This window comes from Artibeus jamaicensis, unplaced genomic scaffold (genome assembly GCF_021234435.1).
Source record: "Artibeus jamaicensis isolate MK-2021 breed Jamaican fruit bat unplaced genomic scaffold, CSHL_Jam_final scaffold_1019, whole genome shotgun sequence".
Lineage (NCBI taxonomy): Eukaryota > Metazoa > Chordata > Mammalia > Chiroptera > Phyllostomidae > Artibeus > Artibeus jamaicensis.
The window spans coordinates 5,622,952-5,649,067 of record NW_026522025.1 but is presented as its reverse complement, the minus strand read 5'-3'; the positions used below and the strand labels follow the sequence as shown (position 1 = coordinate 5,649,067).

General features: G+C 41.7%; 1 long non-coding RNA gene and 1 pseudogene across 1 annotated transcript in view; both read right to left on the bottom strand.

Moving 5' to 3' along the window:
- The window catches only part of LOC119060979 (uncharacterized), a 63,962-nt gene extending 38,052 nt beyond the window's left edge, over positions 1 to 25,910 (bottom strand). The window contains exon 1 of the long non-coding RNA XR_008389743.1: positions 25,824 to 25,910. This is a non-coding gene — a long non-coding RNA (uncharacterized LOC119060979). The remainder of the gene's footprint in view (positions 1 to 25,823) is intronic.
- On the bottom strand, positions 10,587 to 10,689 carry LOC119061531 (uncharacterized; annotated as a pseudogene).
- Positions 25,911 to 26,116: the final 206 nt, after the last annotated feature.

Sequence of the window (26,116 nt, the reverse complement as noted above, 5' to 3'; positions counted from 1 at the left end):
CACACACACACACACACACACACACACACACACACACCCCTCATTAAGAACACGTACATAATCCTGTCATTGAGGGCTGGGGCCAGCACTGGCACAGCGCCACCTATAACACGGTGTTCTTCACGCTAAAGCAGTTCAGGCTCCAAGAAAAGGCTTCCTCTCTTTCCCTCTTTCCTTGAATCAAAGAGCAGCTGAGTCCAAGTGCTAGAGTATTTGTGCTGCCAATAACTGGAGATGACCCTGCTTCTGAAAGCAGAGAGAATTAATGGACAGAAGAGCCTAAATAAGAGGAAAAAATACAAAAATTGGTCAAATCCTTTCCCTCAGATCCCAGGGGTGCAGTCAATTCCCATGTAGCAAAGTACTGATTTCCTGTAGCACTGAGGGACAATTTTCTTACTCCTTTTTTACATTCTGATTCATAGTTCAACAGGTATTTACAAATGAACTCAATAGTCACAGTAGCTAAGAAACACTTTGTAATATTAAACAATTCAATTACTTGAAAACGTGTATGTGTAGGTCTACACGAAACATGAGTAAATGTGATAACAACTTTATAAAAGCATAATAAGATGGCTGGCTGTTGAAGAATTTTAATAGTGTTATTTTCATAAAAACATTTAAATATTCTTAGTTAAAATTTTTAAAAATAAGTAAAATTTTACCTTTAAGCATTTTATAATTTTGATCTTCATTGAATACAATTTGTATTTTGCCTTTTGATTTAAATACTTTGTAAAAATAACTTCTGAAAAACATGAAGAAAATTAATTTTTATTCTTGTACTTATTGATGAAAATATTCAAATTATATATACTTGAATACAATTATAATTTATCTTCAATCCTTTAGAATAGATCATTGAGAATGCTCACTAGTTGTGATCATGATAGAAACAGAAAATTGGAAATACTGAAAATTTTGCAATTCCTAAAACTAAAATTAAGGCTTTAAAGTAGCAAGATTTCTATAGTATCCAAAAAGGCAAGTGGCACTGGATATTGGCATGATGTTTTAAAGAAAAATGTTATTTGTCTGATATTTAGCCAAATGCAGTGACTGATATCTTACATGGGACTAAAAGTATAATAGTTATAGACCACAATAGAAATTTTTAGGTTTAGTTAGAATGATTTTGACATTTGATGCTAAAATTGCAGAACTTGCAAAATTTATTTTAAAAATAATGAGATAAATTATTTTTAATTCATCTACCCTGCCAGATGATGAATTCAAAATAAAATTTTGAATTTAATTAGGAGCAAGGAGGTAAGGAAAGTTGTTTTCAAAATTTAAAATAATATCAATATTATAACACTTAATAATAGTAGTCAGTTCAGCTTCTTCATAGCTGGTATAAAAGTCATGTAAAACAACTAGAAAACAAACTGAAATTAATGAGTATCAGATCCACGCCACAGCTTTTCTAAAATGTGCAGATTTTTACTTTGTTGAGGAAGTAAAAACTCTAACTTTAGTATTAGGCATTGATTTCAAAGATTATTGAAAGCCAGCCAATGACAGAGGTGAAAACATTGTGGGTAAAGGGAAGAGTATCCTCCTGCCAGAGCATACTCTAGGTCCAGGGCATCCGGAATCCAGAAGCAGTTTTAAGCTTTGCATGTTACACAATCTAGTTTGTTACTAGAAGGCTCAGCCTTGACTGTGCTGATACCAATGTCATTCTTAGGAGTAATTCTAAGATTATATTCAGTATTTTTAAAACCTGCTCAAAATGATAAGATCTGGTGAAATATGTATCATATCTGACCTGCCATCTCTAACCCAAGACAGGAAGGCCAACTAAATACATTCGGGTAATTAGATTTCATTTATTGTAACTTTTAAATCAATTTTATCAGGCTATAACTCACCCTAAAATGTACCTATTTTAAGTATATAGATGAATTGTGGCAAATGCACCTACCAGCATAACCACCACTACAGTTAGGTAGCAGGAGCTTCCATCACCCCAGAAAGCTCTCTCATGTGCCTTTGTCATCAGTCCCACCTCCCACCCTGACCCTTGCCCTCGATAACCACTGAGTGGCTTTGTCAGTACAGCCTAGTGACGCCTGCTCTAGGGTTTTATGTAAGTGGAATCATATGGTCTGTAACTTTTGTTACCTTCCTATCGTTCAGCATTGCTTCTTTCGCGCAGTTTTTGAGATTAACCCAGTTTGCCACATGTATCAGTAATTTGGGAATTTTTTTCCCCATTGATCACTAGTATTCCATTGTATGCAAATACAATCTGCTTAACCATTCACCTGCTGATCAACATTTGAGTTGTTTCTAGTCTGGAACCATGATGATATGAACCATTAAATGCTATGAACGTTTGTTCTTGTATATATATGTGTCCATTTATCTTGGATAAATGCCTAAAAGTAGAATAGCTGGGTTGTATTGTACCATATGATCAACTTAGTAAGAAATTGGTAAAATGTTTATACCACTTTACATACCCACCAACAGTCTGCGAGACTTCCAGTTAGTTGTTCCATACCTCCCCAACTTTTAGAATGGTAAATCTTTTTTCATTTTAGCCATTCTGATATACAGTGATACCATATTTTAATTTTAATTTCTAATTTCCTACTGACTAGTGATATTGAACATATTTTCATGTGGTTATAGGCCATTCATTTACTTTCATTCACATAGTGTCTATACAATCTTTTGTCTGGTTTTGTTGAATTGTTTCTTCTTACTATTGATTGTAGAAGTTCTCTAGGTAGTCTTAGTACTAGCCTTTATAAGATGTACCAGTTATAAATGCTTCTTCCAATCTGTGGCTTGAGTTTTTATTTTATTAATATTTTACTTTGAAGACCAGAATTTTTTACTTTTGATAAAATAAAATACACAAATTATTTTCTTTTAGGATTTGGTTCCTCTACAAAATTGTGCCCTATTTCAAGATCACAATTTTTTATAGTTTTAGCTTTTATATTTAGATCTGTGATCAGTTTCTAGTTGATTTTTGTATGTGGCGTGATATAAGAGTCAAGGTTTACATTTTTTCATATGAACATCCAGTTCCAGTTTCGTTTTTTGTGAACCCTATCATTTCCTCACTGGTTTAACTGGCACCTTGCCCTGAGCAATGGACCCTCTACTTGTGGGTCTCTTTCTGGAGTGTACTCTGTTTCATTAATCTATAATGTCTATCTTTACACCCATACCACCCTGTCTTGACTACTATAGTTTTACAGTAGATTTTGATATCGGGTTATATAATTCCTCAACTTTGCTATTTTTAAAAGTGTTTTGGCATTTTAGGTCCCTTGCATTTCTGTATAAATTTTAGAATCATCATATCAATTTCTACAAAAACCTTCTGGAATTTTTATTGGAGTTTCCTTGCATCTATAGATGAATTAAGAAAAGAATTGACATCAAAAAATATTGAGTTTCTGATTCTTGAGCACAATATGTCACACTACTAATTTAGGTCTTACTTTCAGAAAACAGTGTTTTGTTGTTTTCACAGATCTTAATAAACTCACTCTATTTTATGTTTTCTGATATTACTTAAAATTGCACTGTGTCTTTATATTTTATTCTCAATTATACCTTGCTCTGTGTATAGAAGTACAAATAATTTTGGTATATTGAACTTGTGTCCGATAGCCTTGCTAAATTCACTCAGTCCTGGTAGCTTTTTTGCAGTTTTCTTGGGATTTTCTACATATATAATCATGTCATCTGCAAATAAAGACAGTTTTACTTCTTCCTCTCCAAACTAAGTGCCTTTATTCCCATAGCTTCATTGGCTGTCCAGGATCTCTAGTATACTATTGAATAGAACAAGTGAAAATGGACATCCTTGACTATAGGGGAAAAGCATTCATTCGCGACCCCAAGTATGAAGTCAGTTGCAGGCTTTATTGTAAATGACCTTTATCAAGGTAGAAAAGCTCCCTTCTATTCCTGGTTTGCAGTCTTATCATCAATACATAGTGAATATTGTCAGAGGCTTTTTTCATGTTTACTGGTCTCCTTTATTCTATAATATCTTATATTTTATTAACTAAATTTCAGATGTTGCACCCCACTCATACTCCTGGGATAAACACAAGATATTGCTGGACATAATATGCTAATTTTTACTAATATTTTACATCTATATTCATGATGGATATTCATGTTAGATTTTATTTTTTTGTAATATCTATGTCTGGTTTTAGTATCAGGGTAATGTTAGGCTCATAATGTGGGTTAAATGTACCCCGCCTTCCTCTTTTAAAAGTTTGTCTAAAATTGGTATTCTGTATTAAGTATTTGGTGGAATTCACCAGTGAAAACATCTGAATATTAGGATGTTCTTTTGTTGTTCTTGTTCCTCTGTGGGAACGTGTATTTTTAACTTTTTATTTTGAGATAATTTTAGACTTACCAAACAACTGCAATAAATATACAGAGAATTCCCGCATACCCGTTACCCAGCATCTCCTAAGGTTAGTATCTCAGGGGTTACTGAGGCTTCTCACGTTCCCATCAACATTGTTTCAGTTTTATTTCTTCAACTCAAAGTCTAGAACTGAACTCTTCTTTCCCAGTTCAAATTTTTCACCGTGTTTTTTTTTACCCCTAGAATTAACAATTCCCAGAATTACTCACAGTGGAATCAATTATTCTCTTCAAAAGAAAACCCTACCCTGCCCACCAGAATATGGCCCTGCCTCTTTATAACCAAAACCTTGGAAAATATACACATATTATACAAAAACCTCACCCCGGCTACCACTCATACTATTCAGAATAATTCCCAGCTACTTGTTGAGGAGGTTAGGCAGGTGATTGTTTGTTGTTAATAACCTCCAGCGTTCGGAAGTTTCTTAATGTTGACAAAGCACTTTCCCGCTCATGCTCGCAGCTGAGCCTCACCTCAACTTCCCATTAGAGATGAGAAACTGAAACTTAGTGGGGTCCTGGGAGTTGTCCAAGTCACACAGTTTGTAAGAACTGGAGCTCAGACTCTAAACCTTCCTGAAACCTCCTATGAGACATAAGAAGCAAAACGGCTTACTAAGACCTGCTGGGTTGAACAGGAAACTTTCAGTGACAATAGCCTAAGAAGGCACCAGCATGAACATTCCAAACCAGGGACATTACCAAAGAAAAGAAAAGCAACACAACACAAGAGGAATCTGGGATTTGAAGCCTTGTCTATCAGTGTTTGAATCCCAGCTCTACCATTAGTAACCCCAAGTCATACTGCTTGGATGTGCATGCTTTTCATCTGTTCAATTCTTGTTTCACCTCATGAGGTTGTTGACCTCACAAGGACAGTGGCCTGTCACTCTTATTTACCACGAATTCTCAGCATTCAGACCACGCCTGGCACGTAGTTAAGTGCTTACAAACATCTCTTAAATCTCAAACAAAGCAAACTACTGCTCCTATCTGAGCCCCAGCTAAATCATTTGCAAAATGGCATAATAAAGACTAGTTTAAAGGGTAGTCAGTCTCAAGGCAAAATAGAAATGTGAGCTTCTCAATGAAGGGTAGTTTCCCAGCCTGCCCGATGGCACCTCACCATCAGACAGGCCCACTCCTGGGATGCACGTTCTACGGGAGGGAGGCTGGAATGCAGACGGGAATGGATGTTTGGATGGTGCCGTCATTTCTAAGCAGCTTAGGCACAGTATGACACAGACGTGAAAAATGGCGTCTCTGCTGAGACCTAAAATCAACATCGCTCATTTTTAATGTGCTGCCAACCAAACCTCAGCCTCTTCAAAGAACTGAGTGTCCCAGTCATATTGCCCCACTTGTGTTTCTTAAAGGAATAAACATTTCTGCTTGCTGAACAAAAGCACAAAGGAATTTAGTAAATATACAACTCATTTAATCAAAATAGTCCATGGAAGTCTCCAAGCTGATTGCCCAGGATAGATTTGTCATGGACAAAGAGGCAGCGTTCAGGTCCTTTGTAACTGGACGCCTCTCTATGTGCCCATTTGCAAAGAGGCAGCCCCTGGAAATGGGAGAGCCTAAACTGTAGTGTCAGACCTCACATCAATCCAGGCTTGACCACATGTAGGCACATAACATCAGAAAATATCCTGTCCACATTAGGGTTCTCCAGAGAACCAGAGCCAGTAGGATATACATGGAGAAAGACAGAGAGCTCTGTTCTCCAAAGGAATTGGTCCCCGTCACTGTGGAGGCTGGCAAGTCCACAGTCTGCAGGCTAGGACAGCAGGCTGGAAATTCAGTTAAGAGCTGACATTGCAGTTGAGTCCAAAAGCAGTTTGGAGGCAGAATTCTTTCTTCCTCAGGGGCCTCGGTCTTTTCTCTTAAAGCCTTCAGCTGACTGCATGAGGTTCACCTGCCATTATGGAGAGTAGTCTGCTTTCCTCAATACTGACTGACTTAAATGTTAATTCCATCTTTAAAATACCTCTCTTACACTTAGACTGATGTGTGACCAAACAACTAGGCATCTAGCCCAGCTGTGGACACACAAAATTAGCCATCACACCCTCCAAGCCTCATTTTCCTCAGCCACAGATGAAGAGGGTGCAAAGTGCCTAGAAAAGCGCCTGGCTTACAGCAGGACCTGACAAACGCCATGCTAAAGAACTGCACAGGTCTATAAGTATCAGCAGGGCATCTGCCATGTGCCAGGCACTATTCCTGGAGAGGCAGAGACAAGTAGAACCTAGCCCTTGAGGAGGTTACCATCTGGGGAGGGAAACAAATGCTTCAGGTGTTACCAATGGCGTGGGAGTCCAAAGTGGTTGGTTCCATGTCTAACAGAGCCAGAAGTCTCCTGAAGACACTAATGCCTGTGCTGAATCTCTAAGAGTGAAAAATATTTAGCCAAGTCCAGGAAAGTAGAAAAAAGACATTCCAGGCAGCAATAAGAACATAGCCAAAGGCTTGGAAATCTGAAATAGCGCACCGTATGTGAGAACTAGAGCTGAAGGGCAGGCGGGTAGATGAAGCTGGAAAGGTAGCCAAGGCCAGATCACTAAGAGCCGTGGTGCCAAGTCAAGATATAATAGTTTTCTCAGGGCTGCCATAATGAATTACCATAAACCCAGTGGCTTAAAGCAACAGAAACTTATGATCTCACAGCTCTGGAGGCTAGACATTTGAAATCAAGGTGTCGGCAGGGTTGATTCCTGCTGGGGCTCTGACAGAGTATCTTGTCCATTCCTCTCTCCCAGCCTCAGGTAGCTGCACAGCATGTCTGCCTTCATCTGCACATGCTGTTCTCCCTGTGTGTGTCTGTGTCCAAATTTCCCTCTTCTTACAAGGACACCAGTCATGGGATTAGAGCTCACCCTAATCTAATATGGCCTCATGTTAATGTAATTACATCTTCGAGACCCTCTTTCCAAATAAATAAGGTCACTAGAGGTTAGGAGGAACATATTTTTTAGGAGAACACAATTCAACCCACCACACAGTGTAATAGGAGAGATAGAGTTTTCTTTAGGATGATCTTTCAGGCTTTGGTGAGAAAAAGAGAGAAGACTAAAGATCTCTTTCTAGGATGCTGGTGCTTTGGTCCCCAGGAAGCTCAGGGTGCTGTGTTCATTCATTCATACTGCTACTGACCAAAGATGGCTGAGTACCTGCTATGTACAACATGTACATGTGCATCGCTGGGGGGCGGGGCAAGTGTACAGAGCAGTACAGTTTGTATTTCACTTATGAGCATTATTTCTGACTGCGTCCCTTCCCCCCCCCCCCCATCCTTATGTATCAGTCGGAGTCCTAACAGTAAACAGATGTGTGCTTAAATTCAGGTAATTCAAGAAGAGTTTATTTATAATGGGACTACTTATAGAGGCGTGGTCTGGAGGCAGGGGAAACATACAGTGACCAGGGACCACTGACAATGGGGTTTACCCCCTCTGGTCCCAGGGGACAGAGCAGTTACCTGTCTAGAAAGGGAAAGTCTTGTTGAGAAGTTCGCCCTGAGAAGATTACATCCTCTGTGGAAGGACACAGCCTGCCTGAAGCTACCTTAGGGCCTCAGCATTGCTCTCACTCGGATCTGCTGCTGGAGGTCCCCACGGGGATCACCCAACAGGGATCCAGCTGTGGCCCCGAGGTCAGCGCCCAGGGCAGGGAGAGGGTGGAGAAGCGGGGAGCCCGGGCCTGCAAAGGCAAGACCCCCAGCAAACTTTATTTTTCCTTCATCCTGATTTCCTCATTTATTTTTTATTATTTTATGTTTATACCCTTTGTGTTTGGTTCAGCCACTTCAAACTGTTTCTTTTCATAATAAAAAGGGGAAGAACCACCAAAAAATTATAAAGTTAGAGGCAGAATTTCCAGCCTCCTCCCAATGCGCTCTCTGTCCTTTGGGGTTTGTGAACTGCGTGTGATATCCGCTGAGTCACCCTGAGTGGTCACAGAAGGCTGACCCACCGTGGAATCACAGCCCTTTGTGCACATTCTTCAGGCCATTCACACAGTTACATAAACTCAGCAGGCCCCCTTGTCCCCAGGGATTTTCAAGGACATGCTTGAGGCAAGAGTCACCCTGGCACCAAGTGCTTCTGACAGATGTTGCCGACTGGCCTGCAAGAGAGGCCTGGGTGGAGACTGGAGGGGGTGAAGAGAGCTCCGGGAGGGCACACGGGCTCTTCATCTTGCACGGAAAACACATCAAATAACACTGGGCATGTGCTGAAAGATTGTCTCTCCTCCCTGAGGCTCACTCAGCTTCAGGAGTATTAAGATGCAGGCACAGATGTCAGAGCTGGAAGGGACCCTTAAGAGCACCGAGTGCAACCTCTCTGTGATACAGATGCACAGACTAAGGGCCAGAAAGGGTCAGGGTGATGGTGCAGCATAACTAGGGTTTGCTGAGGGCCTGTACTCCTCCAGGCAATGTGCCGAGTGCTGTGTTCATTCATTCACATAGTTACTCATCAAAGATCTGCTGAGTAGCTGCTATGCACAGAACACCACACCAGAAAAAATGGACGTCCCAGTAGGGACAAGGCTGGCACTACTTCATGGAGTCTACAGAATAGTAGGCTTTCTGTCACTATTGCTAATCCTTACTATTTCCCTGCAAGGTGTGGGTAGGTTTTAGCAACCTAAGTGACCTAGCCAAACACTACTTTTTAGGAACTGGAAAAATGGCAGGAAAGAAGGTTGCCCTGTGCAAGTTAAATATTAACAACTTCGTGGAACATCACAGAGATGTGGACAGTCCTGGAAGGAGGTAGAAAAGATTTCCAGACCTGGAGACCTTGACTGTAACCTAATTGAAGATATTGGTGTTTCTAAACCAAAACATTGTGTCCATCGGCAAGGGTTTGCATCAGGCATGGAGATAAAGAAAATGAATAACAGAGGCTTCTGTTTAGAAAAAGCTCAGGCTGTAATGCGTCAGCACTCTTGTGGGTTTTTCTCTCCAGTTTCAGTGAAGGTAATAGGAAGAAAAGTCTGTTTTCCTCAACCTCAGGAAAAATCCAATTGTTCCTGTGACAACCAATTGATTCTAACAATCGTTTGAGGCTGGACTCAGCTTCGACCACGCTGACGTAGGAAGCAGGCTGTCTTTGGAAGGGCAATCCCATGAGATAGCTCATGCTGTCCAGGAGGGAAGAACAGGAGCCTTGGCATGGAACCAACCCAAGCCCTGGCTCCACCAGTGAGAGTCCTGTGACTCTGAGGAAGCCTCTTATCCATCAGGAGTCTCAGTTTTCTCATCTACATAATGGAAATGATTATACTTCTCACTGTAAGTCCATGTTACACATAGCAATTGAAATTATAAATAAAAATCTTCAAGTGCCCTACATATAGTAGGTACTCACTATTTCCTATTATAATTATTATTACGTAAGTATTCAATAGTTACTAGTAGTATTAATAATGATAATAAACAGCTATTTACACTTTCACTGCTTCACAATAGTAGTTATAAAAAGGTTTTTGCAGGATAGCATTATTTTAAATTGCCTTTCTATTAAGTTTCCTTTCTGATTTTAAAGGGGAATACATATTCCTCATGACAAAAGGGGAAAATATACAGAAAAGAATAAAGAGGAAAAATATTTTAAATCCATAATCCCACACATCAAAAATAACCACAGTTAACATTTTCATATATTACTTTCCATTGCTTTTTACTGTGAGTGTGGAGATGAGAGACAAATTTTACGTGAATGAAATTATATTTTATATATGTGACCATTTTCTACAGAAAATGATTCTATAATACTGTATCTGTGTATGCATCATAATTTACACATTTTTTTATTATTAGGTTTGGGGCCTATATTTTTGCTCCTATAATTTAGGCTGTAATGGGATTCCTGGTACAGAAATCTTTTCCACACCTCTCATAATTTCTTAAGAGATTCTTTTGGTGGAATTTTTGGATGGAAGGATATAAACTTCTTTAAGTTCAAAATACTACATTTTGTCAAATTAATTTGCAATAGGGTTATACTACATCACTGACCTTCAGCAGAGTGTGAATATCCATTTTTTGAAATTTTTGTTTCATAGATAAAAGTAGCATTTTTCTACTTTTATTGCTTTAAATACTACTAAGCTTGATGACTATTGTTTCTTTTTCTAGGAATTGTATGTTCACATCTTTGACTCACTTCTCTGCTATGTTTTTAACTTTCTTATCACTGCGCATGAACTCTTTATGTAATGAACTATAGAAATGATCCCGGAAAGTATAGTCTTGTGCAAGCTCTTTAAGTAATAAAAATATTTTAAAGTCACATCTGTGACAAATAAATATCACAGTTTATTGTATAACTTTTAATGATATTTTTGATATACCAATTTTAAAGTTTACCTGGTTTGAAAACTTAATATAATTATAATTAGCACTGTTCTTATATTTACCACCAATTCAAACTTCAAAACCCTGAACCTCACAACATTTGAGAAAACTCAGCGGTGCTAACCCCTGCACACATAAACTAATGACATGTTACACTAGTCTATATGTTGATGACTTGCTGAAACTGGGCTGATAGGTGCACAAAGGTGGGTTATGCCATTCTCTCTTTTTGTGCATGTTTGAAAACTTCCCATAATAAAAAACTAAAACATGCTTTTGTAGTCTTGCCTCCTTGTGCATCAAATGACTTATGATTTATTTTTTGCTGCCTTTCAAGTTTCATGGACATAAGTTCCTAATTTGTGACCTCGAAACAATCTTGAAATTATGGTAAACTTTGGTTCCCTTTGGTTACTAAAAAACAAAACAAAACAAGAAGTCAAAATATACCAATCTTGTACAATTGTTGAAAGGAGGATATGAAATAATACATAGCTAGCATACAATATGGCACCTGGCACACAGTAGGTACTCAATAAAGGTTTCCTTTTATTATTATTGTTGTTGTTGTTGTTGTTGTTGTTGTTATTATTGTTACTATTTTTCTAGTTCCTATATGACAGATGTCCTTTCTGAAAGAATCAGAAGTTGATCTTTACTGATTAAGTAGAGGTTTATTTCAAAGATATTGGGCAGGCTGGAGGGAAGCTCAAGGAAAGCTTGGGAACAATGTCTGAAGCCTGGCCTCAGGAAAAACCTCCTGTGGCAGCCACAGCCTTGCTGAGCACGTGGAAACTGGCCTCCCCACAATCACCCTAATGCACCAGATCTGGACACCCCCACCACACCGGCCAGCCGAGTGCTTCCTCAAGCTGCTCCCTGGGTAACTGACCAGTGAAACCTTCAGCAGTCAGACCCATAAGGCTGAAAATTCTCCAGAAAGGAGTTCAAAAGTCCCAACAGCAGAACAACATAGTGATGTCCCGTAGACTCCACTCCATAGTGGCCCAACTCTCACACTGACCTTTCCTCCATACTGGAACTTGACAGTGGCGAGGATTATTACAACAAAAATATAATGTAATAAGACTCTCCACCCAGGGAAGCATATCTGCTGCCTGTGTAAGGAAGGCCAACCCAAAGTCTGGTCAGTTATGACGCTGGGCCACAAGTACAGGATCTCTGAGTGGTGTCTGTCCTTCCTCTGATTTCATCAAAGCTCCATCTTAATGTGCTATGGCCTATGGACAAAACTGTGAAGTCCACTGCCACCCCTGCACACAAGTCAAATAGCAAGGGAACAAGGAGAGAAAAGGGGAATTTATTATAACATAGTAAAGATGATATCTTACAGATATCCTCTGGAACACATCACGAAACTATAGTTAGAAAAAGTAATGGGGAAAGAGAGACTCAAATATTATGGTTGTTGTGCTCTTAGCCAGCATTTCATCTGATCAGAAATCTTAACTTCATGTGGTGGCCCAAACTGTCTTCATTCCCGAGGGGTCTGAGCCATTGGTGATATTACCAAAATAGAGACCTAGTAGCCTACCTACTTTCTTCAAGTCCTGAACATTAAAAAAAAATGTAGAAGACCCTACAGAAGAACTTGTTATTCCAGGTGTATTCTTCCCTGCCCTCCCCAATTTTGTTAGCAGCAACCTTATTGCCCCTTGGTCATCAGGATTAATCACCCAGAAAGCTCAGTAACCTCCGGTCTGGGGAGAAGGCTGCCCTAACAACTCAAACATCAGGCAGCCCAGTTTCAGGCTGCCGAACATAAAATTGAGAGTTCTGGCATGGCTGGAGGCTTTCCCTTTAAATCCTCATTATTTTATGCCACTGGGTACCAAAGGGCATGTGTTGTTATAAGAAGTGCTCTGGGAAGTCCTGTTTAATTTGGGGATATGTGGGACTAAACACATGTTTGACCACTGAAACCTTATCTACTAATTGTGGACAGAAGAGTGTTTCAGGCGAGTGGGGGTGCCCCAACACACAACTGGGGGAATGCTGCTGTACAGACATCCAGAGTTGAGGCTGGAATCTGATCTCACCTCGCAACCACACTGCACCATTCTAAGGACTAGGTTAAATAGCAGACGTAAACTGAGTGTTGCACTGTAGTTACTTAATGGAAATGAAAATCTGGTCCCTCCATACTTCTAAACCCATGCAGGGGTAAGTAGGCTAGGAGTTAATGTAGCCATTTTACGTATTAAAAAGCTAGGGCTCAGAAATAGATAGATTACATGTTAATGAGGACACTGCTAGGAAGTGGGATTGGCAATGGCGGGAACTGACTTTGGCCTTCTGCCTCTAATTCCAATTTAATTAGACTCACCACTTTCCAAGACACATGGCCTCAGTCTGGTGTTATCCGCAAGCTAACATTTCACAAATACTGAGTCACACCTTCTCCTGCTCTAAGGCTGCATGAGAATCATAGCACACTCCCTCCTGAACTTGGCAGATCTCACCCTCTTCTGGGGCCCTGATGGGAATGCATAAGGCCAAGACTGCCAGGAACTGAGAGAGTAGGTAAGTCATCTGCTCCCATCAATCCACCCAACCTGCGTGAGCTGGAGGGATCCATGACGCTGCCAAGGACCACATCAGAAAGATAATATTTGAAGAGTGAAAGGTTTCCCTAAGAATGTACTGTCCTTCAAGTGAGCAAGCGCCTAAAATTCTTAAGCCATGACTTATGCTGAATATAGATCGTGAGTAAAATAGGTCACAAGATAACAGAGTATCAGAGCTGAAAAGAATCTCAGAGTATCCCTTTAGCAATGAAGAAATTGTTGTTCAAAGTATAGTGACCTTTGTTCAAAAGTATGACCTTTTTCAAGGTCACACACAGCTAAGGGAAAGCAATGGAACCTGAACCCAGGTTTTCTCATTCATTCATTCATTCATTCATTCATTCATTCAATATATATTGAGCACATACTATGGATCTGGGGGGGAGACTGAATACTGAGAATGTGTTCTCAGGAAACAAAACAAAACAAGCAGGTTTTCCAGAGGGTAGGAGAGACAAACATGCACTTATGGAAAATTATGAGCAGTGCCATGATCTGGAAAGCACAGAGTGCCATGGGAGCACAGAGGAGGGTGGTCTTACACAATCTACAGGCTCAGGAAAGGCCTCCTGGCTTAACTGACACCTTGCCTCCTGGTTCAGCTGAGACTCAACAACTAATCACGTCAAAGGGAATCGGGTAAAAGGAGGAAAACACTGGTAGCAGAGGGAATCTCTATACATCAGGCTCACTACTAGACCTAGACCCTTGTTGTAAAGAAATGTGTAAGATATGGCTGCTCCCACACTCAAGAAGCACATAGATGCTAAAGGGGGCACAAGAAGGAGCCATCTATCTGCCAAGAGGACATGGTGCCCTCGGCCTGGATCTTAAAGGAGGAACAGGACTTCAACAGCTACAGAAAATCCATGGATAGTCCAAGGCCAAGGATATTGTGTGAGAAAAGGCAGAGAAGAAAGGAAGGAGAGTCTACAGCAATCAGTTCCCAGCACAGGCATGTACCTCTTTGGAGGAGGTCAATAAATGTTCGTCAAATTCTAAACCTTAGGATTAACAGGTAATTGTTGAGGCTCAGAGAAGCACAGCGGGAGCTTTCTGGTTTCCAGTAGTTGTTAGTGAAATCTTTTTAGCTGTAGATTTTTAACAGCCGCTGCTTCAACACAACACAAAGGGGTGACCCAGAGCCACTGCCCACACCAACTGCCCCATGATGTTCCACAGCCTGCACAGCCACGGCAGCCAAGTGGGGCAGTGTCTGGGGGCTGCCAGCATCCCTCAACCCAGGGGACCCCAGTGAGATAAGGAAACAGGAAAAATACAATTTCTCTCTGCTCATTACACTCTGACACAAGTCATAACAGGTGTTGAAAAGGACGCGGAGAAAAAGAAGCATTCATGCACTGCTGGAGAGAATATAAACTGTTAGAGCCTCTATGCAAAACAGTATCGAGGTTCCTCAAAAAATCATGACTAGAACTACCATAGGACCTGGCCATCCCTCTTGCAGGCATCTACCCCCAACATTTGAAAGCATTTATCCTTAAAGATATGCACCCTTATGTTTACTACAGCATTGCATGCAGTAGCCAAGACAAGGAAACAACCTAAATGCCCTCTGATGGATGAGTGGTTGAAGATGTGGTACACGCACACGATGAAATCCTGCTCAGCCATAGAGAGTATAAAATACTTCCATTTGCGACAATATGGATAGATTGTGCTAAGTGAAATAAGTCAGATGGAAAAGAACGAGAACCGTATGATTTTGCTCCTATGTGGGACATAAAATAGGAACAAATGCACAAAACAAAGACAATAGAAGGGTGGTTATCAGAGGGAAAGGCGATTGGGGGAAAGACAAAGAAGGTAAAGGGGTCAAATAGATGGTGACAGAGGGAGACGAGGCTTTGGGTGCTGAGCACACAATGAAGTATACAGGTCATTTGTTGTGGAACTGTATACCTGAAACTAATAAAATGTTAGTAATCATTTTTTTAAAAATTTACTCTGATAATGGGATACATGGAGTAGACAAGCTGATGTCTAATAGGAGGACAAGAATTTCTAACATCCCATCTGGCCTCTCAGGTAAACAAACAGATTAAAGAAAACAATGCTGAAAATAACGACCTCCACACTGAAAACCTGGGTGGTGCTGTGCCCAGAGGGGAACAGAGATGGCACTGCTTCTGATTTATCACATCTCCACGTGTTTCCACCAGGACTGAGGTGAGGCAGCTGAACTGATCCACACTTCCCTCTTTGGGGGCTTTGAGGTTGTTGACCTGGGACATCCCTGAACCCCTTGCATAACAGCCAAGGCATTTAAAAGGGTCTCCCAGAGAAGGACAAACTGCAGCGTCAACAACTTCTGGGCACTCCCATGCATCAGCCCTGATGTCAGAACCGTGACGGGCTGTGCTCAAAACAAACATTGCGCCCAACCACTGCAGTAGTGGAATACTGAACATTTCAGGTTTTTTAAAAAACCTTTTCTGGAATTGTTTGCATGTTGAGGTTGCAGTGTTTTTTGAAGTCGAATGCTTTGCTTGTTATAATGAAGATTTTACTTTACTTTTACAAAAAAATGGATATTTTTGCTTTAAACAATAATAATTACTAAGATTTATTGACCACAGCACTGGGCTAACCTAGACGCAGCATTGTTAATGTTTATGACAGCATGGCAAGTCAGCCTTCCAGCTTTATGCATGAGGCCTAAACAGGCTTAGCGACAGGTCTCTGGCTCCAAAGCCCATGCTCTTTCCATTAGGCAGCAGAGGACAAGGAAATGGGAGGAAGGACTGCTGCCTGGGACACACAGAGTAGTCTGGTTATGGTATGTGAAGCTCAGAACAAGGAGCAATGAGTGATGTGCCTAGAAAGGGAGATGGAGGCCTATTCTGAGCCTACACAATCCCACAGAAGATGTTACAGGAGCAACAGAGAGAAAACAAAAGGCCTCTTCCCAAACATTCCCACTGACTCAAAGGAGAGAAGAAGGAGCCCAGTAATCCACCACTGAGGTTGAGGCTGAGGGCTCCCTTCAGGGAAGAGCAAGCAAGTCTTTCTTTCTAAACCACTTAGAGTCAGCCACGGTGACTCTAATGATTGGCAGATAGAATCAGCTATTCCCTGTTCCATGCTTCCCACATCATCTCAGTGCGGATCAGACTGAATTGTAATACTTTGTTTCCTTGTTCCATGGGTCATTGCTCTTTCACCATGCTCCTCTCATAATTTCAGACCAACCAGGGAAGTGGGTGGGCATGGTCCTTCAGGTGTCTGCCCAGGAACCCAGGCAAGCTGTGCTGAGACATCAGAACTCAAGAACTGGAGATAAATAAACTGGTGTTTACTCTGAGTAAAGGAGGAACGGCAATGATCTGGTCTAAGCTCCTTGATTTGTGTTACATTGACTGTTACAGTGCAGTCATCAAAAAAAGCTTCCCCATCCCAGTGGGACTAGCGGCTGGAATGCCCAGAGGCAGATCACTGGCCTGCAATATTTTTTTAAGTCCTAGAGACACATCTGTCATATGTAAATGTGTCTATAATCGAAATGCATCTGCTAACCAATGGACAATAATAACCAATTAAAATAATGCCAGGAGTTACTCCCTCCGAAAGGCTATAATCAAACTGATAGTGAACATTAGAATAGAGGAGGCCACCATTGATTGAGTGCCTACTGTCTGCTAGACCCCAGGATGAATGGTAGATACGTTCATTTTCATTTCTTTACTTCCTACACTTTTTGTGTGCTTTTTCCCTTTTAAAAAGTGATCATCATTGAATAAAACTTTAAAAATACAGGCAACTCAAGTACCCTTGAGTTTCTCTGTCTAGAGGGTAGTCTAAAGAGCCCCTTTAAGGGCTGTAACACAATGGAAACTTCAATTTGCATAATTGTAGGGGCAAAAGCAAACTCTGCCCACATCATACCACCAGGTACTTCTTAGGATTCCAAGAGAACTTATGTTCTCTTGGTGGCCACCTCTCTCTCCAAACCTCTGCTCCAAGCTGCTGCCATTCATTTCTGCCCATTCAAGCTTTCCCCAAGCTGCCGTCACATCTTCCCCTGTCTTCCCAAGGGGACACTTGGCCTTCTCTTAATTTCCCAAAGCACAGGTGATGCTAGGCCTGAGCACTTAACCAACTCGATTCAAGTCCTGAAAGGACTACCAGACTCTGTGACCCAGAAAAGTACAATGGAAAGTTGTGTCCCTTCCCACAAGGAACCTTCAACCTCCACCAAAGCAGGGCACTATTTTGCTTCATGTGGGGTAACCTCGTAACAGAGATCTCCCCCACTCCCTCTGCTCCAGGCTTTAGCACTCTGATCCTCTTGCTCTGGGCCCTGCAGAGAAACCCAAAGTTTGGCATTATAAGGGGTGGGCAAAAGTGTGTTTACAGTTGTGACTACACAAAACATGGAGTTTACCCTCATATTATTTATTAATTATTGTGTTACTCTCCACATAAACAGCTATAAACCTACTTTTGCCCACCCCTGTTTCTGTTAACACTCGCTGCTTTAAGAGTAAAATCCTGAAATTTTAGACGCATAAAAGAACACCTTATTCTACTTTTACAAAGTCCAACCAGTAGATGGGTGGGGGTCCATGGAGCTCTGCTCCACAGAGTCACTCGGGGACCCAGGATCACCAAGAACCTGCCATCTTCTACATGAGACTGCCTGTTTGCCCTGGGTATCAACATCCAGCCTGCAGTTAGGAAAAGAGAAGGAATCGTATGTACAAGCGAAGGTTTTTTGTGGGCCAAGCCTGCGAGTGGCATGTGAAATTTCCACCTACGTGTCATTGTCTAGGACATGTGGCCATGCCTCATGGTAAGAAAGGCTGGGCAACCAGGGTAGCTTGTGCCTAAGAGTTAAAGGACGCAGACTTGTCAAACAGCTAGTCACTCTTTGCCATAGGCATCATGGTGCTCTCTGTACCTGGGGAAACAACACATTCTAGTTGACCATCCAAAACAATTTAGAACCCGCCCCTTTGTCTCAGTCTCTCCTTCCAGACTAACTTCCATGCCTCCTCACGACCAAAATTCTATTTAAATGTTTTTTCCTAAACAATAAAGAAATTTCCCTCAAAAATCAATTCTGCTACCAACCCTAGAATTCACAAACATTTGTATGGTCTTTTGTGGTTTTTTGTCCCATTACATTGAAAAACAAATGGTTTAAAGAAATCACTTATAATCCTACAACTCTATTAATTCTAATGTGTTTTTTTCCTTTATGTTTCCATATGCTCAAATCTTGAACAACCTTGAAGGTCCTGTTCAAATGATTTACCTTCCTTGGACCTGGGGCTCAGAGAGGTTGAGTAACTTGCCCAAGGTCATCCAGGTAGGAATAGTAGAGCCAGACTTTTACTGACGGTCTAACCCCAGAGCCACGGCTCTTGCCAATGCACCATTGTGCCCTTCAACATTTTTGTAGTTTTCCTTGCTTCTTCCTCACTCCTGACTGCTGGATGGCAATTAGCTAAGCCGAAAGTATACAATGACCCACCTAGGAAACACCTTATTGTCCTTATTAGAGTGTCAGCTACAAGAAGGCAAGAGCTATCTTTGATTCCTGTTTGCCACCACAAGGCCTGTCGATAATAGCTGTTTAATTCTCTACTACCCAAAGAAGCAAACATTTATAGGGCAGTCCAATTAAAAACTACCTACAAGGTCCAGACCACTCCCCAGTTTATCACCCCCCTTCCTGTTTCACACAGTGACCAAAGAACAGACTTTGGGGCCTAACAGATCCAAGTTCACTTTCACTTCCACCACCACATGACTTTGGACAAGTTACTGAACTTCTCTTTTTGTGAAACCCAACTAAGTTAATGCACTAGGTGTTTGATAAACAGTATTGATTATATTATTATTCATAGTATTGCCATTGTTACTATTGTTATTCATCCTCCAAATTTTCCAAATTATTTACCATAGAGAGGAATGAACAAAACCTTTAAAGCCTAGAAACAACAACAACAAAAAAAAGGTGGGATTTGGGCTGGTTTCTTGTAGCCCTCAGAGAGCAGAGTGGAGTAAATAGTCTTTTGGGGAAATTTTTGACCCCTCTAAAATCCCATTAAACCTAAACACACATCTGTTAGCACACACCGAGCACGCAGTGTCTGCTTTCACCCAGCACTGAGTAGCACAAGGAGGAATATTATATCCAGTAACTCATATGGAACTATTTATCCCCAATCACTTTGTGCTTTTCCTTAAACTTTTCCATAGTCTTTGGTTTCAAAGGCCATTTTTGAACAACTGAATTTCCTTGCAAAGTCAGTCTCCCCCTACCGCCACTCCGCCCCCAAAAAAGATTGTTTTAGGAAAATCTCCTCAGGGCATAGAGGCCCTAAGTTTCCAAACTTGCTTTCTCCTGCCCTCCTTTTTTCTTTTAAATAAAAATTGTCCAGGAAACCAAGATTCATTAAGAATGGTGGGGAGAAAAATATGGCTGAGTTTAAAGGAGTTTACGGCTTACTGCTTAGCAGGGAACTTACAAGGGCCTTTTAGGAGAATCTAAGATCAGAAAATATGAGGGCCAGGAAAGAACTAAGAGATCGTTGTACACAAGTTGACCTTTGAACAATGAAGAAATTAGGGGCACCTACCCAGCACAGTCAAAAATCCACCTATAACTTAACTCCCCAGTCATCCCTCGGTATCCACAGGGGACTGGTGTCAGGACCCTCTGCAGAGCCCCAAATCCACAAATGCTCAAGTTCCTTGTATAAAATGGCATGAAACAATGCACACAGTTGGCCCTCCAAATCCACTAACTCCTATCTGTGGATCAAAAACACTGTTTTCAGTCCACAAGTGATTAAATACATAGATCCAAAACTTGTGGATGAGGGCTAACAATATTTATTGAAAAATAATCTGCATATAAGTGGACCCTTGCAGTACAAACCATGTCATGCAAGGGTCAACTGTAGTTCCAACTTCCTCATTTGGAGGTGGAAAAACTGAGGCCCAAGGGAAAAATTAAGTATTGATGTGATACAGATCAGCCAAAAAACTGAGACTTATACTTGGGTCTCCTACTGCTGAATTAGGCCAGCTCCTGTAGAAAGTGGAACATGAGGCAGGAACTATGGGGCTGATGCTTCACTTGGAAGCTGCAAGCCCAGGTACCAAGAATGAAGGAAAAGGGAAGTGAGATGACGAAGGGTGGGGAGCTGGGCAGTGCAGCAAGAAGCAGTCCTGCACTTTCTCCTGTTTCACAGGGACAGCGCAGCAATCGGCAACCTGGTCGACTCACTTGGGACTTTTCTACAGCTGGAGGGAGAAATTGCGTCACCCTGACCAATCAGATGGCAACTTGGCAGATATAGAACCCAATTTTCTCACTCCTGATTGGGATAACTTTAGGCATATGTGCTACACTACTTCTCAGATTGGGTGGCCAAGGCATCCCGATTTGCCTGGGACTTCCCTGGATTTTGCACTGAAAGCCCCTTATCTCATCAAATACCCCAGATAAATAGGGTCAGTTGGTCACCCTACGCCAAAGGCTCCCAATGTGACTGTGCTCCAGTTGCTCACAGGGTAAAGTGCTTAATTACACACATTTTACTGGTTTCCTGCCCTTTCCTGTCTCACTTCCTGATGGGTGTTTCCCAGGATCACCACTCAGTCAAACTACTTGCCTTTCAGTCTTTGTCTCAGGTTCCGCTTCTGGGGGAAACCACATGCCTGGCACATGGTATGCTCTCAAGAAATGTTATGAGTAATCATAGTAAAACATCATAACAAAGTTCTCTCCCTCTTCATTTCAGTTGCTTTAGAAACTCACAAAACACAGTAGTCATGTGAACCCTCAGATGGCCTGAGCGACAATCTGGTTTTGTCCACTCTCTGCAGCCTAATGGTAATTAGGGTAGGCAGGGTCTACCTGATCGAAGTATAGATAGAATATTTGCACAGCTACTTTAACTAGGGACTCTTATAACTGAAAAGAATTAGTTGAGAATGACTAAACTACTTATAGACTAAAACACTATATACAATTTATCATACAGCTAGCTGAAGTCCTATTTGCATTTAATAACAGAAGTCTCCCAAGTGTGACCAGCAATCCACCTACCTATAACTACATGATTGTAGGCATAGACCTACAGTGACATGTGCATCTACATCCAAAACATTTTGGGAGGAGAAGGGGTGACTTTTTTGAAATGTGGGATCCAGGTTCCCACCACAGATCCACCCGTCCCCCTCCCCCCCGCCCCCACTGAATGCTGCTGGGTGAGGACTGATGATCTGCCCATGTAACAGTCCCTCCTAGAGACTCTTGGGCCTGTTAAGCTTTGTGAGTCACTGCCCTAAACCATTGACAGAGGCTTTGTTCCTCCTCCTTGAGGAACCAGTGAAAATTCCTTACTAGTCCCAGTTGACCCAGGTAGATTTCTTCTTCGTTTTACCTGGTTTGTGCAGTACCATCTGAGAGCCCACTACTGCTCTTGCCCTACTTACTGGTCTGGGTCTGTTAGGGAGACCCAGAGGTCTCTCTAAAAGAAGTTGACAAAGTCACTTTCTAGGGGCCCAGTGTTTTGGATGTCTGCTTCCAAATTTGTTCAAGGGTCACTGTAAATAAAAGCCTTTCTCCACCATGGTACCCAGAGCCAGTGCCTGTTGACAATGGTGAATTAACCCAGCTAGTGTTTTGCCAGTTCTCTCTGATCTGAGTCTCTCTGTCTACCTAGCCTCAGGTTCAGAGAAAGGTCAGGACATAGGGCACTGTGCCTGAGCTGCCACCACGAAAGAATGTTTTGTTATACTCCCTTTGGTGGCAAAAGAATTTCATGTTCAGGACACAATATGGAGATGAATTTTCCTACCTGATGCCAGTAAATAGCCCAGCACCGCCTCCCCTCACCCAGCTGGCACAACTCCACTGTATCTGAATAAATTCCACTACAGGGTCTCCTCATACGTTTTCTTAGGTGCATGTAGGCTTCTGCACAGTAAATATTTTAAGGACATGGATTATGTCTCATGGACCTTCCGATGCCCAAAAGCAAACCTAAATCCTGGCTCATTAAAGGTATTGCAACAATATTTGTCAATATTTTTGCCAAATATACAGCAAACTTGTACATATTTGCTATAGTATGTAATGCATAATATATCATAATGAATGGTAAACTTCTATGCCATTATCTTGGTTTTATTTTCTTCATAACATTTATCATCTAGATTTGCCAAGTGTGTTTGTCGATATAGTCATTTATTGCCTCCTCAGCCCAACACACATTAGAATGTAAACCTTCTGCAGGTCTTATGAGCTGAGTCATGTTCTCCCAAAATTCATATGTTGAAGTCCTACCCCTAGGACTTCTGAATGTGACCATATTTGGAGTTAGAACTCTAAAAGAAGTAATTAAGTGAACATGTGGTCATTAAGGTAAATCCTAATCCTACTTGGCTGCTGTCCTTACAAGAAGAGTAAATTGAGACACAGAGACACACAGAGGGAAGACCTTGTAGATACAAGGAGAAGAGGGCCATCCACAAGCCAAAGAGAGAGGCCTCAGAAGAAACCAGTTCTGCCAACACTTTGATCTGACTTCTAGCCTCCAGAACTGTGAGAAAATAATTTTTTGTTGTTCAGGTCACCCAGTCTGTGCTACTTTATTATGGCCAGAGCAGACAAATACAGAAAGAAAGAAACATGCCTGCCTTGGCTACTCCCATAACCCCAGCACCTGGAACAGTTCCTGCCACGTAGCAGGTGCTTAATAAATAATTGTTGAATTAACACTCTGGAAATACAAAATACTTCTAGTTCCACCCAAAAGCACAAGTTGCTTCATACATGTGAGCCTTTGCATATGCTGTCCCTCAGCCCAAACCCCCTTCCCCCAAAAAATCCTATTTTTTCTTTAAAACTCAGTTTATTCTCATAAAATATCCTCAAACCTCGCTGGACAGAATCTATCACTCTCTTCCCTGTACTATTCTGAACTATGTACACATCTTCCTTCATTATTATACCTGCTAGGCTGTGAGTTTGACTTCAGAAACCATATTCAACTCTGGTCCCTGCCATCTGGTATCAGACTTGGTGCAGAGAAACTGATCAATCATTAAACTACCAAGGTCTTTGAATCCGTTATCTAGCTGCAGTGTAGACAGTCCCTGTCTGAAGATGACTCACTGCCTGTTGGGGGACATATTCATAAACACACATGTCTAGTACATACCAGTGTTAAAAATAAATTTCTATGCCCAAGATGGAGCCACTTCTGCCCAGGGTGGGATACATATGCCCCTGTAAATGCTATACTTAACTATAAATGCAGAAAGTCAGAAAGACCCCACTTCAAGCCAACTCTGGGGTCTATACTTACTTCCTTTTTCCTTCTCACTCCAAACAAAGTTGGCTATTTGGATCCAATCAGATACTTTCTATTTTTCTCTTCCTTATTTTGTATTCTTTATTCTATAAAAGATCCTACCTTCTGCCACATTTTTCAGTTCTCCAAATGGAGACTATCTACTCTGTGAAGTATTAAATGAGTTTACTTTTACCACCTAAATTGTCTTTTAAATTCTATTTTAACACTAGGTACTCAACAAAAATTTATTGGATTGAAATTCATTTCAATTCAAATTGTTGCCACCATAGCCACTTATTCTGCTTACTTAAAATGCCCTTCTCTCTCTTCTTCTTTCAAATAAACCACTCCCATCTTTCAAAGCAAAACTTGATTCCTAACTCTTAGAGAGCACTCTACCTGGCTACTTCAGAACTCACTGAGCTCCTAGAATTATTTTACGCTATGATTTACTATGAGGAACATGAACTCAGCCCAGACAGGAGGCTGGTCACACTACTTCTATTCTGGATCCCAGAACACTTCTTGGTTCTAAAGCCAGCAACAACCAGGTCTCCTCATGCCATGCACCCACCCAGCCTAGGAGGGCCACTCCATGCCCAGGGTGGATGCAATGCCTGCCTGGGTATCACAGCCTGCATTTCACGTTACGTTAAGGAACAAAATCTGCATGTACAGAAAATATTGACAGGAACCATCTGCCCTCCCCCAAAGCTTGAAAGAAGCTGCATGTGGACTCCCTAATCCTTCCTCTCTCCCCTCAGCCAGGAATGAATTTCATTTGGAGGCAAAATTGGAAGGGGAGGGGTGCTGTGAGGGAGAGGGAGCCCAGAGAGGTAGGCCAGCCACATCTGGACAGCCTTTCTCTGTAAATTCAGAAGACTGCAGGGAATCACTTTCCCCCCTTGACAAAGGAAATGGCCCATGGTCAGGAATTGATGACTTGCAAATCTCATGCAGGCGAAGAGGTTATTGTGCCTTAAGGTTTTAGGGACTTAGAAAAAAATACAGAGCAAATAATTTAAGTGGGGCAGCTGTTTGTAGGACTAGAAACCCTACCACCAGCACCAGTCAGCAGAGAGAGTAGTTCTGGAGGATGAGCATCTTCAACGCAGTCTAGGGTCCCAGTGGTACATATACAGTCATTTACTTGTTCAGCAAGATTCTTTGCCAGGCAGGATACTTGGTACAAGGGAAAGAGCCACGGGCTTACATTCATCTTCATCTCTTAACAGCCTCACAAAGGAAATAGTCATATAAACAATAATATACAGACCAACAGTCACAAGCAATCATTTGGAAATAAGGACAGATCAGGTGTTAAGTACTATAAATGAGGTATTTAGAAAAACTATTCACTTTACTAGTACCTTGACATGGGGGTGGGGTAGCACGAGACAAAGCCTTGGAGAACAGGGCACAAAGCTGGATCCTGAAGATTGTCCACTCTGCCTAAAAGGAAAAACCCTCCAAGGAACAATGCAAAAATCAGCGACACTTTTGGGCAAAGGAAGCTGGATCTACTTTGGGGTATAACCTAATCCAAGAGAGTTGCTGTAAAAAAAGTGTTCCTGGAAAACAGACCTTCCAGGTAGGATTCTGGAACTGTAATACCCACAGGTCAGACAGTGATAAGGAACCCACTGCTGGTGGTGAAGGACTCTAAATGGGTCCTTCAGCAAGGTCACAGGAAAATAATTTCAGGGACACTCCCATAGGGGAGTTTTAAGCAGAAGTGGCAGGATTTATCAGGGCAAAAAGCAATAGTACACTCTCGGAGAGGCAGAGAGTGGGCAGGCTATAGTAGTAGCTATGAGGACTCAGGAAAGGAAGTTACCCAGGCAAAAGGAGAGTCCTCTGCTTCTGCTCACTTCTCCCCCGTTTGCAAGTCTTGTGGGGACCCTTGGAGTAGATGAAAAGAAAGCAAAAAGCAGGTGCTAGAGAGAAGGGTGGGCCCAGGCATGCTCCAAGGAGGGACCCCCTGGGTTCTTTGTCCAGCTTCCATATATTTCCTTGGTTTCAGGAAAGAGCAAGCTTTCCTTGAAACTACCCAATCTCTTCCCTGGCTTTTCCCAGGCTTGTGCTTATACCCCCACCCCTTACCCAATTTCTTTTCTGGATTCTCCAGGGATTGTGCCCTTCCTTCCGCAATCTAATCTTTTTCCCCTACTTTCCCAGGCTTGTGCCCTCCTCCTGGTATGGTCGCCATTTTTGCTCCTACTGTGCATGTCTCACAGTTCTGTTTCAGTTATTTGGCTTGTACTGTGCATGCGCTTAGTGAAAGGAATTCCCCCCTTGTGATTCCCCACCCATAACTGTTTTGTTTGCTCCCTCATCTTTAGTTAATTATCTAACTGCCTACTAAGTACTAAGACCGAGGTGGGTTGGGAGGAGGT